General features: G+C 36.5%; 1 pseudogene; it reads right to left on the bottom strand.

Moving 5' to 3' along the window:
• Positions 1-2514: 2514 nt before the first annotated feature.
• Positions 2515-5644, bottom strand: LOC100653939 (olfactory receptor 5P76-like; annotated as a pseudogene).
• Between the last annotated feature and the right edge of the window lie 7792 nt (positions 5645-13436).

Below are 13436 nucleotides of genomic sequence, written 5' to 3'. Positions count from 1 at the left end.
ACATTTCTGTATACTATACTTGGAATGCCTGGTACTTTTTATTAAATGCCAGACAATTTATATGAAACAAGGGCAAAGGCTCTGGATATTGTTACTTGTTTTTAAGAGAGGCAAATAGCTGGATTTGGGACATGTCACATTAATACAATCAGTGACTGGTCTAACTTGACTCTGCATTGCAGTGTTTGTATTGTCTCAGTATATCTCTAATTCACCTGTCTCTTTTGATGTAATTCTCCTGAAGTCCCAACTAAAAGCCTGATGTGTTTATTAAGAATTCTCATCCATAGTGAGTTTTGATTACCAATTGCCTCCTTAGTACTGTAAGCCTGTCAAAATTTGTGCTCTGTTTTTAGTGTATTTCTGTTTAGCATGTTATCCTCTTGTTTAGCAGTGTTTAAGAATCTAGCATATGCGTGGAAGAAGAAAGATTCTAAGTGTCAGGCTCATTTTTCTGCTGCTCCCTTTTATCTGGTATCAGGATCCCTTCAGTCCTGACTGGCCATCCCAAAATGCCAGTGTTTTTCTCTTCAATTCTGTAAGATTGTCAATAGCATTGTTTGGTTCTCTGCCTCATAGCTTCAACCCACTGCCCATGTTCTCGCCTTCTTGTTAAGAATTTGCAAATGTCCCAAGAGAAAATATAGCTTCCTGAATAACGGCTTGCCTTTTACAATTTTTCCCTGAGATCTTGGTTCATCAGGTTTTAGATTCTTTGCCTGGTATCCAAAGTCCTGGAACTCTGCTTCTGAAAGGTCACACTCTTGAAAACCTTACAGAGGAGTTCTACTGTGCACACATGGGGCCTCTGTGAGTTGGAATTGATGTGACAGTGACAAACAACGAAATTTCTTTGCTAAGATTTTCTGCTTGGGTTTTTTGTTTTTCATTTATTCCAAGAAAATTCATGATTAATTGTTGAAACATTTTTATGGCTATTTTAAGGTCCTTGTCAGAAAATTTCAACATCTGATTCATCGTGGGGTTGGTGTTGGCATCTGTTCATTGTCCTTTCTCATTTAAGCTTTGGTTTTTCTGGTTCTTGGTATGATGGGTGATTTTTTATTGTGTCGTGGACATTTTGGATATTATATTATGAGACTCTGGATGCTATTTGATCTTCTTTTCTTTTAATTTTTATTGTGGTAAAATACATATAACAAAATATTTGCCATTTCAATCATTTTTAAGTGCACAATTCAGTGACATAGATTATGCTCCCCATGTTGTACAACCATCATCAATTTTTTAGCAGTGGTTGCCCCGTTGGGTGTAGAGCAAGGGTCAGGTGAATATATTCAGCTTCCTGTTTGGGACTCCCCAACACTATACTTGCAAAAGTGGAGCACTGACTCACACTACCTTGTTAAAGACAGGTAGAGGTGGAAACCCAGTCCCCCACCCCGCCCAGTTGACACTTTCCCAGTAAAAGTAGGACACTTCCCAGTTGCCTCCCAGTGAGGTAGGAGGTATAAAATGATCTCTCTATTGGGCCCTAATATTTCTGTGCCTCAATTACATCCTCTGTAAAATAAGGATTAAAAACAATAAATACTTCATTGGATTGAATGAGGGAGCCCTTTACTGGGATACAAAACATTAGAGGTAGCAGGTTGGGAGTGAAGGGAGATGATTACTTTAGTTTTTGGCAATTTGTGCATGAAGTTTAATAGACAAAAAATATTTTGGTCTAAAACACTAAAGAGGAGACAAGGAAACAGAAATAAATGTGATGGTTATCAGCATATAGAGGTTAATTAACCAGGAGAGCAGTCCAGTCCCCTTGAGCTTCCTGAGCAGGATGTGGTCTGAAATAAACAAATCACTCCAAGAGTTTGGCCATTCAATAACTAAAGAGTTCAGGTAAACTGCTTATTCCTGCAGAGGAAGTTATCTCTTATGATTATAAGAGATTATTCCTGCAGGGGAATTTACAGGTTAGTCAACGAGGTCCCATACTCTTCTATGGGGATGCCCAGAATTCCCAACAAAGGCCAGAGTTGTATACACACAGGTAAAAATTTTATGATTCCACAAAGCCCACTGCAGCACATAACCTTTCTACAAGCAGAACGTCTCCAGCAATTCTACTCTCTGATTTCATTTTGCTAATTCCTCTCAGAATGTACTCAATCAAGGCATAACTGGGGTTATCAAACTCATCTCAGGGTAAACTTGCTACTGAAAATAAACACAGCCTTAAAAGTTTGGAAGTACAATAACCTTAACTTATGACATAGAACTGTTTTTGAAAAATAATATATGAATAAAACTTAAAAAGGATTTTCAGCAGTTGAAGAATTTTTTCATGTGAACCAATTTGTATTTCTCAATTATAAATTAAATTTAATTTCATTAAAGGTAACTCACTGTTGTCTCTGATTTACTATTTGATACCTGAAAATTCACCCCCACATTTACTACAAAACCCCACACTGGCTAGTGATATGCAGATGTATTTTTACCACAGAAACTCAATTTTCTTGTACTTATGATATATTATTACATCAAACACTACAAAATAAAAGAATTTATTAAGAAAATAACTTTTCTACCAATCTTGAGAGCACCCTTAATCTCATTATTCCTGAGACTATAGATGAGGGGGATCACCAGCATGTACAGCACAGACACCACCATGTTCTGTTCAGTACAGTAGCTGGATTTGGGCATCACATAAATGAATGTAATGGTCCCATAGAACAGAATGACTGCAGTGAGGTGGGAGGGGCAGGTGGAGAAGTCAGTGGAGCACATCTTCAGAATGGTGATGAGGATGTAGACATAGGAGATGGCCATGACAGACACTGTGACCACAATAATGGAGCCAGCAGAAAATGAGGGAACCACTGCAGGGATACTGAAAGCAGAACACGAAAGTTCAACTAAAGAAGCAAAGTCCAGAAAAAATGATTGACCCGATTTGGTCCACAGAAGAATAAAGAATCAAATCAAATAGTGAAACAACAAGCATTGAGAAAACCACCTACATAAGCCACAGAGAATAACTGATCATCACAGACTTGTATGGACATTTTAGTTGAATAAAGCAGTGGGTTACAGATTGCTACAAAGTGATCACAGGCCATGGCAGCCAGGAGAAAGCACTCAACTGTCCCAAAGAAAATGGCTGAACCAAGTTGAATGGTACATCCAAGATAGGAAATTGTATTTCTCTCCACCAGGAGGTTTACAAGCATATAGGGTGTGATAGAAGATGAATAGCCTATGTCAGCCTAAGCCAAGTGGCTCAGGAAAAAATACATAGGATGATGGAGCTGAGAAGAGATTCTGATAAGGATGATTGTGCTGAGATTGCCACATATGGTCACCAGATAGATGCATAGGATGACCATGAAGAGGATGACCAGAAGGGTAGAATCTTCTGTTAAGCCCAATAAGATGAACCCTGTCAATGCAGTGCAACTCCCATCCACCAGGGAATCCACAAGACAATGTAGCTGGTGTCAAAAAGATCTGTGTTGAAAAAATTGCACTAAAGAAGTTATAAATTTCATGGCTCCATTTTCATTAATGCACATATGGAAAGCCATTATAAATAAAGGTATCATTCAAGTGTCATTGCTTATTAACATGTAATGACAAGTATGTATTTGTCATTAAATGTTGATATACAATTATATGTGTGTGTATATATACATACATATGTGTGTGTGTGTATATATATACTTATACTCGACGGCATTGGGTTGTTGGGGTTATACACATAGTTATTGGCAAAAACACCAGAAAATTCAATATGTGATGCTTTTCCTTTTTATATTTTTCCAAAAATGCATTTAAAGTGAATTTAAAGCTAAAGTATAAAAAAACTAGAAACTGATTACAATAACTTTTTAAGGAAGCATCAAATCAATTTCCAAAGTGGTTGTGCTGTTTTGTATTCCCACCAGCAGTATATAGCATTCCAATCTCTAAAACCTCTCCAACATTTATTATCTTGTGTTTTTTGATTAATGCTAGCCTTGTTGGGGCGAGATGATATCTCATTGCAGTTTTGATGTGTATTTCTCTAATGGCTAAAGATTGTGATCATTTCCTCATGTATCTATTAGCCGCCTGAATGTCTTCTTTGGTGCAGTGCCTGTTCATATCCTTTGCCCATTTTTTAATTGGCTTATTTGTCTTTTTGCTGTTGAGGTTTTGCAGTATCTTGTAGATTTATAGAGATTAGACGCTGATCGGATTTGTTGTAGCCCAAAATTTTTTCCCAGCCTGTAGGTTGTGTTTTTACTCTTTTTGATGAAGTCTTTTGATGAGCATAAGGGTTTCATTTTTAGTAGCTCCCAGTGGTCTAGTTTCTCTTCTGGTGTTTGTGCATTGTTAGTAATGTTTTGTATTCTGTTTATGCCACATATTAGGGCTTCTAGTGGTGTCCCTATTTTTTCTTGCACAATCTTTATCATTTTAAATTTAGGTCTTTGATCCATTTTGAGTAAGTTTTGCACATGGTGTGAGGTATGGATCTCATTCCATTTTTTTGCAGATGGATATCCAGTTATGCCAGCAACATTTGTTAAACAGACTATCTATTCTGCAATTAATGGACTTTGGGCTTTTGTCAAATATCAGCTGCTCATAGGTGAATGAATTTATGTCTGGATTCTCAATTCTGCTCCATTGGTCTATGTATGTGTTGTTGTAGCAGTGCCATGCTGTTTTGACTACCGTGGCAGTGTAATAGGTTCTAAAATCAGGTAGTGTGAGGCCTCCCACTTTGTTCTTCAGTAATGCTTTACTTATCAAGGACCTCTTCCCTTTCCATATGAAGTTGGTGGTTTATTTCTCCATCTCAATAAAAAAATGCCATTGGAATTTGGATCGAGATTGCATTGTATCTGTAGATCATTTTGGGTAGAATAGACATTTTCACAATGTTGAGTCTTCTTATCCATGAACAAGGTATATTTTTCCACTTATATAGATCTGTTTTGGTTTCTCCCAATAGTGTCTTGTAGTTTTCTTTGTACAAGTCTTTTACATCTCTGGTTAGATTTATTCCTAAGTATTTTATCTTCTTGGGGCTATTTTAAATGGTATTGATTTGGTGATTTCCTCTTCGAAGTTCTCTTTGTTGGTGTATAGGAATCCAACCAATTTTTGTATGTTTATCTTGTATCCTGATACTTTCCTGAAATTTTCTCTTAGTTCCAGTAGTTTTCTTGTGGATTCTTTAGGGTTTTCTGTGTATAAGATCATATCATCTGCAAAAGAGATACTTCTACTTCTTCCTTACTAATCTGAATGCCCTTTATTTCTTTTTCTAGCCTAATTGCTCTGGCTAGGAACTCCAGCACAATATTGAATAAGAGCGGTAATAAAGGGCGTCCTTGTCTGGTTCCTGTTCTCAAGAGGAGTGCTTTCAGACTCTCCATTTAGGATGGTGTTGGCTGTTGGCTTTGTATAAATGCCTTTTATTATGTTGAGGAATTTCCCTTCTATTCCTATTTTGCTGAGAGTTTTTATCATGAATGTGTGTTGAACTTTGTCAAATGGCTTTCTGTGTCAATTGATAAGATCATGTGGTTCTCGTCTTTTGTTTCATTTATGTGATAGATTGCATTGATTTTTTCTCTAGTGTTGAATCATCCCTGCATACCTGGTATGAATCCCACTTGGTCATGGTGAATTATTTTTTTGATATGTTGTTGAATTCTATTGGCTAGAAGTTTGTTGAGGATTTTTGCATCTATGTTTGTGAGGGATATTGGTTTGTAATTTTCTTTTTTATTGTGCTTTTATGTGGTTTTGGCATTAGGTTATGTTCCCTTCATAGAATGAGTTTGGGAGTATTCCATCCTTTTCTATGCTTTGAAATACCTTTAGTAGTAGTAGTGTTAACTCTTCTCTGAAAGTTTGGTAGAATTCTCCAGTGAAACCATCAGGGCCATGGCTTTTTTTCTTGGGAGTTTTTAATTACTTTTTCAGTCTCTTCTTTTGTTATTGGTTTATTTAGTTGTTCTACCTCTGTTTGTGTTAGTTTAGGTAGGTAGTGTGTGTCTAGAAATTTGCCCATTTCCTCTAGGCTTTCAAATTTGTTAGGGTACAGTTTTTCATAGTATTCTGTTATGATTCTTTTAATTTCAGTTGGGTCTGTTGTGATATCACCCATCTCATTTCTTATTTGGGTTGTTTGCTTCCTTTCTTGTTTTTCTTCTATCATTTTGGCCAGTGGTTTATCAATTTTGTTGCTCTTTTCAAAGAACAAGCTCTTGGTCCCGTTAACTCTCTCAATTGTTTTTCTATTCTCTATTTCATTTAATTCTGCTCTAATTTTTATTATTTCTTCTGGTGCCTGAGTGCTTCTTTTGCTTCTCTCTTTCTATTTGTTCAAGTTGTAGCTTTAACTTTTTAACTTTGACCCTTCTTTTTGGATGTTTGCATTTATTGCTAAAAATTGACCTCTCAACACTGCTTTTGCTGTGTCCCAAAGATTCTGGTAGAATGTGTTTTCATTCTCATCTGATTTTGTGAATTTCTTTATTCCATCTATAATTTCTTCTATAAGCCAGTAGTTTTTGAGCAAGGTGTTGTTCAGCTTCCGTGTGTTTGATTTTTTTTCCTTCCTTTTTCTGTTATTGATTTCTACTTTTATTGCTTTATGGTCAGGAAAGATGCTTTGTAATATTTCGATGCTTTGGATTCTGTTAAGGCTTCTTTTATTGCCTAATACGTGGCCTATTCTGGAGAATGTTCCAGGTATGTTGGAAAAGAAAGTATCCTTGGCTGCTGTTGGGTGGAGTGTTCTGTATATGTCTATGAGGTCAAGTTGTTTGATTGTGGCATTTAGGTCTTCCGTGTCTTTTTTGAGCACCTTTCTGGATGTTCTGTCCTTCACCATAAGTGGTGTTTCAGAGTGTCTTACTATTATTGTGGAACTGTCTATTTCACTTTTCAATGCTGTTAGAGTTTGTTTTATGTATCTAGAAGCCCTGTCATTGGGTGCATAAATATTTAATGTGGTAATATCCTCTTGGTATAAAAAAAAAAAATCCTGGTATATTGTCCCTTTAATCATTATATAGTGTCCTTCCTTATCCTTTGTGGTGGATTTAACTTGAAATTCTATTTTGTCAGAAATTAGTATTGCTACTCCTGCTCTTTTTAGATTGTTTGCTTGGTATATATTTTTTTCCATCCTTCAACTTTTAGTTTGTGTCTTTAAGTCTAAGGTGTGTGTCTCTTATAGGCAGCATATAGAGTGTGTTTTTTTTTTTTTTTTTAATCCCTTCTGCCACTCTCTGTCTCTTTATTGGTGTGTTTAGCCCATTTACATTTAGCGCAATTATGGATATGTATGAGTTTAGTGCTGTCATTTTGATGTCTTTTTTTGTGTTTTGTTGACAGTTTCTTTTTTCCACTTAATTTTTTTTGTGCTGATAGTTTTTCTTTATAAATCGCCATTTCTCCTTTTTCATTGTTGTCGATTTTGTTTTTGCTAAGTTTTTATGTTTTTCTTGTATATTATTTTGATGTGTAGGATTGTTAGTCTCTGTTGTGTATACATTATCCTTCACCCCTATTTTTCTAAATTTAAACCAAACTTGTATCTCTGTATATTATCTTCACTTCCTGTCCATATGAAAGACCTATAATTGCATTTTTTAGTCCCTCTTTATTGATTTAATGTTTTCATTTTTTACCTAATAATATCCCTATTTTCCTGTTTTGAGAGCTTTTTTTTTAAATTTTTATTGAGCTTCAAGTGAACGTTTACAAATCAAGTCAGTCTGTCACATATAAGTTTATATACACCTTACTCCATACTCCCACTTGCTCTCCCCCTAATGAGTCATCCCTTCCAGTCTCTCCTTTCGTGACAATTTTGCCAGCTTCCAACCCTCTCTACCCTCCTATCCCCCCTCCAGACAGGAGATGCCAACACAGTCTCAAGTGTCCACCTAATACAAGTAGCTCACTCTTAATCAGCATCTCTCTCCTACCCACTGTCCAGTCCCTTCCATGTCTGATGAGTTGTCTCCAGGAATGGTTCCTGTCCTGGGCCAACAGAAGGTTTGGGGGCCATGACCGCCGGGATTCCTCTAGTCTCAGTCAGACCATTAAGTATGGTCTTTTTGTGAGAATTTGGGATCTGCATCCCACTGATCTCCTGCTCCCTCAGGGGTTCTCTGTTGTGTTCCCTGTCAGGGCAGTCATTGATTGTGGCCGGGCACCAACTAGTTCTTCTGGTCTCAGGATGATGTAAGTCTCTGCTTCATGTGGCCCTTTCTGTCTCTTGGGCTCATAGTTATCGTGTGACCTTGGTGTTCTTCATTCTCCTTTGATCCATTTGGGCTGAGACCAATTGATGCATCTTAGATGGCCGCTTATAAGCATTTAAGACCCCAAACGCCACATTTCAAAGTGGGATGCAGAATGTTTTCATAATAGAATTATTTTGCCAATTGACTTAGAAGTCGCCTTAAGCCATAGTCCCCAAACCCCCGCCCTTGCTCCGCTGACCTTTGAAGCATTCAGTTTATCCCAGAAACTTCTTTGCTTTTGGTCCAGTCCAGTTGAGCTGACGTTCCACGTATTGAGTGTTGTCCTTTCCTTCACCTAAAGTAGTTCTTATCTGCTAACTAATCAGTAAAAAACCCTCTCCCACCCTCCCTCCCTCCGCCCTTCGTAACCACAAAAGTATGTGTTCTTCTCAGTTTCTACTATTTCTCAAGGTCTTATAGTAGTGGTCTTATACTATATTTGTCCTTTTGCCTCTGACTAATTTCGCTCAGCGTAATGCCTTCCAGGTTCCTCCATGTTATGAAATGTTTCACCCATTCATCACTGTTCTTTATCGATGTGTAGTATTCCATTGTGTGAATATACCACAATTTATTTAACCATTCATCTGTTGAATGGACACCTTGGTTGCTTCCAGCTTTTTGCTATTATAAACAGAGCTGCCAGGAACATGGGTGTGCATGTATCTGTTTGTGTGAAGGCTCTTATTTCTCTAGGGTATATTCCGAGGAGTGGGATTTCTGGGTTGTATGGTAGTTCTATTTCTAACTGTTTAAGATAACACCAGATAGAATTCCAAAGTGGTTGTACCATTTGAGATTCCCACCAGCAGTGTATAAGAGTTCCAATCTCTCCGCAGCCTCTCCAACATTTATTATTTTGTGTTTTTTGGATTAATGCCAGCCTTGTTGGAGTGAGATGGAATGTCATTGTAGTTTTAATTTGCATTTCTCTAATGGCTAATGATCGAGAGCATTTTCTCATGTATCTGTTAGCTGCCTGAATATCTTCTTTAGTGAAGTGCTTGTTCATATCCTTTGCCCACTTCTTGATTGGGTTGTTTGTCTTTTTGTGGTTGAGTTTTGACAGAATCATATAGATTTTAGAGATCAGGTACTGGTCGGAGATGTCATAGCTGAAAATTCCTTCCCAATCTGTAGGTGGTCTTTTTACTCTTTTGGTGAAGTCTTTAGATGAGCATAGGTGTTTGATTTTTAGGAGCCCCCAGTTATCTGGTTTCTCTTCGTCATTTTTGGTAATGTTTTGTATTCTGTTTATGCCTTGTATTAGGGCTCCTAGGGTTGTCCCTATTTTTTCTTCCATGATCTTTATCGTTTTAGTCTTTATGTTTAGGTCTTTGATCCACTTGGAGTTAGTTTTTGTGCATGGTGTGAGGTATGGGTCCTGTTTCATTTTTTTACAAATGGATATCCAGTTATGCCAGCACCATTTGTTAAAAAGACTATCTTTTCCCCAATTAACTGACACTGGGCCTTTGTCAAATATCAGCTGCTCATATGTGGGTGGATTTATATCTGGGTTCTCAATTCTGTTCCATTGGTCTATGTGTCTGTTGTTGTACCAATACCAGGCTGTTTTGACTACTGTGGCTGTATAATATGTTCTAAAATCAGGTAGAGTGAGGCCTCCCACTTTCTTCTTCTTTTTCAGTAATGCTTTACTTATCCGAGGCTCCTTTCTCTTCCATGTGAAGTCAGTGATTTGTTTTTCCATCACATTTAAAAATGACATTGGAATTTGGATCGGAAGTGCGTTGTATGTATAGATGGCTTTTGGGAGAATAGACATTTTTACTATGTTAAGTCTTCTTAACCATGAGCAAGGTATGTTTTTCAACTTAAGTAGGTCCTTTTTAGTTTCTTGTAGTAGTACTTTGTAGTTTTCTGTATATAGGTCTTTTACATCTTTGGTAAGATTTATTCCTAAGTATTTTATCTTCTTGGGGGCTACTGTGAATGGTATTGATTTGGTGATTTCCTCTTCGATGTTCTTTTTGTTGATGTAGAGGAATCCAAGTGATTTTTTATATGTTTATCTTATAACCTGAGACTCTGCCAAACTCTTCTATTAGTTTCAGTAGTTTTCTGGAGGATTCCTTAGGGTTTTCTGTGTATAAGATTATGTCATCTGCAAATAGAGATAATTTTACTTCCTCCTTGCCAATCCAGATGCCTTTTATTTCTTTATCTACCCTAATTGCTCTGGCTAGGACCTCCAGCACAATGTTGAATAAGAGCGGTGATAAAGGGCATCCTTGTCTGCTTCCCGTTCTCAAGGGAAATGCTTTCAGGCTCTCTCCATTTAGAGTGATGTTGGCTGTTGGCTTTGTATAGATGCCCTTTATTATGTTGAGGAATTTTCCTTCAATTCCTATTTTGGTGAGAGTTTTTATCATAAATGGGTGTTGGACTTTGTCAAATGCCTTTTCTGCATCAATTGATGAGATCATGTGGTTTTTATCTTTTGTTTTATTTATATGGTGGATTACATGAATGGTTTTTCTAATATTAAACCAGCCTTGCATACCTGGTATAAATCCCACTTGGTCTTGGTGAATTATTTTTTTTGTATGTTGTTGAATTCTATTGGCTAGAATTTTGTTGAGGATTTTTGCATCTATGTTCATGAGGGATATAGGTCTGTAATTTTCTTTTTTTGTAATGTCTTTACCTGGTTTTGGTATCAGGGAGATGGTGGCTTCATAGAATGAGTTAGGTAGTATTCCTTCATTTTCTATGCTTTGAAATACCTTTAGTAGTAGTGGTGTTAACTCTTCTCTGAAAATTTGGTAGAACTCTGCAGTAAAGCCATCCTAGCCAGGGCTTTTTTTTGTTGGGAGTTTTTGGATTTCCGTTTCAATCTCTTTTTTTGTTATGGGTCTATTTAGTTGTTCTACTTCTTATTGTGTTAGTTTAGGTAGGTAGTGTTTTTCCAGGAATTCATCCATTTCTTCTAGGTTTGCAAATTTGTTAGAGTACAGTTTTTCATAATAATCAGATATGATTCTTTTAATTTCAGTTGGGTCTGTTGTGATGTGGCCCATCTTGTTTTTTATTCGGGTTATTTGTTTCCTTTCCTGTATTTCTTTAGTCAGTCTAGCCAATGGTTTATCAATTTTCTTAATTTTTTTTGAGGAACCAGCTTTTGGCTTTGTTAATTCTTTCAATTGTTTTTCTGTTCTCTAATTCATTTAGTTCAGCTCTAATTTTTATTATTTGTTTTCTTCTGGTGCCTGATGGATTCTTTTGTTGCTCACTTTCTGTTTGTTCAAGTTGTAGGGACAGTTCTCTGATTTTGGCTCTTTCTTCTTTTTGTATGTGTGCATTTATTGATATAAATTGGCCTCTGAGCACTGCTTTTGCTGTGTCCGAGAGGTTTTGATAGGAAGTATTTTCATTCTCGTTGCATTCTATGAATTTCTTTATTCCCTCCTTAATGTCTTCTATAACCCAGTCTTTTTTCAGCAGGGTATTGTTCAGTTTCCAAGTATTTAATTTCTTTTCCCTAATTTTTCCGTTACTGATTTCCACTTTTATGGCCTTGTGGTCTGAGAAGATGCTTTGTAATATTTCGATGTTTTGGATTCTGCAGAGGTTTGTTTTATGACCTAATATGTGGTCTAGTCTAGAGAATGTTCCATGTGTGCTAGAAAAAAAAGTATACTTTGCAGCAGTTGGGTGGAGAGTTCTGTATAAGTCAATGAGGTCAAGTTGGTTGATTGTTGTAAGTAGGTCTTCCATGTCTCTATTGAGCTTCTTACTGGATGTCCTGTCCTTCTCCGAAAGTGGTGTGTTGAAGTCTCCTACTATAATTATGGAGGTGTCTATCTCACTTTTCAGTTCTGTTAAAATTTGATTTATGTATCTTGCAGCCCTGTCATTGGGTGCGTAAATATTTAATATGGTTATATCTTCCTGGTCAGTTATCCCTTTTATCATTATGTAGTGTCCTTCTTTATCCTTTGTGGTGGTGGATTTAGGTTTAAAGTCTATTTTGTCATAAATTAATATTGCTACTCCTCTTCTTTTTTGCTTATTGTTTGCTTGATATATTATTTTTCATCCTTTGAGTTTTAGTTTGTTTGTGTCTCTAAGTCTAAGGTGTGTCTCTTGTAGGCAGCATATAGACGGATCATGTTTCTTTATCCAGTCTGAGACTCTCTGTCTCTTTATTGGTGCATTTAGTCCATTTACATTCAGCGTAATTATAGATGAGTATGTGTTTAGTGTTGTCATTTTGATGCCTTTTTATGTGTGTTGTTGACAATTTCAATTTTCCACTTACTTTTTTGTGCTGAGACGTTTTTCTTCGTAAATTGTGTGTTCCTTATTTTCATAGTACTTCACTTTATGTTTGCTGAGTCTTTACGTTTTTCTTGGTTTTTATTTTGAGTTACAGAGTTGTTATACCTCTTTGTGGTTACCTTAATATTTACCCCTATTTTTCTGAGTAAAAACCTAACTTGTATTGTCCTATATCGCCTTGTATCCCTCTCCATATGGCAGTTCTATGCCACCTGTATTTAGTCCCTCTTTTTGATTATTGTGATCTTTTACGTATTGACTTCAATGATTCCCTATTTTGAGCTTTTTTTTGTTTTAATTAATTTGTTTTTATGATTTCCCTATTTGAGTTGTTATCAGGATGTTCTGTTCTGTGACCTTGTGTTGTGCTGGTATCTGATATTATTGGTTTTCTGACCAAACAATTTCCTTTAGTATTTCTTGTAGCTTTGGTTTGGTTTTTGCAAATTCTCTAAGCTTGTGTTTATCTGTAAATATCTTAATTTCGCCTTCATATTTCAGAGAGAGTTTTGCTGGATATATCATCCTTGGCTGGCAGTTTTTCTCCTTCAGTGCTCTGTATATGTCATGCCATTGCCTTCTTGCCTGCATGGTTTCTGCTGAGTAGTCTGAACTTATTGATTCTCCCTTGTAAGAGATCTTTCTTTTCTCCCTGGCTGCTTTTAAAATTTTCTGTTTATCTTTGGTTTTGTCAAGTTTGATGATAATATGTCTTGGCGTTTTTCTTTTTGGATCAATCTTAAATGGGGTTTGATGAGCATCTTGGATAGATATCCTTTCGTCTTTCATGAATTCAGGGAAGTTTTCTGCCAACAGATCTTCAACTATTCTCTCTGTATTTTCTGT

Source organism: Loxodonta africana, chromosome 7, assembly GCF_030014295.1.
Source record: "Loxodonta africana isolate mLoxAfr1 chromosome 7, mLoxAfr1.hap2, whole genome shotgun sequence".
NCBI lineage: Eukaryota > Metazoa > Chordata > Mammalia > Proboscidea > Elephantidae > Loxodonta > Loxodonta africana.
This window is presented reverse-complemented; position numbering and strand designations above follow the sequence as displayed.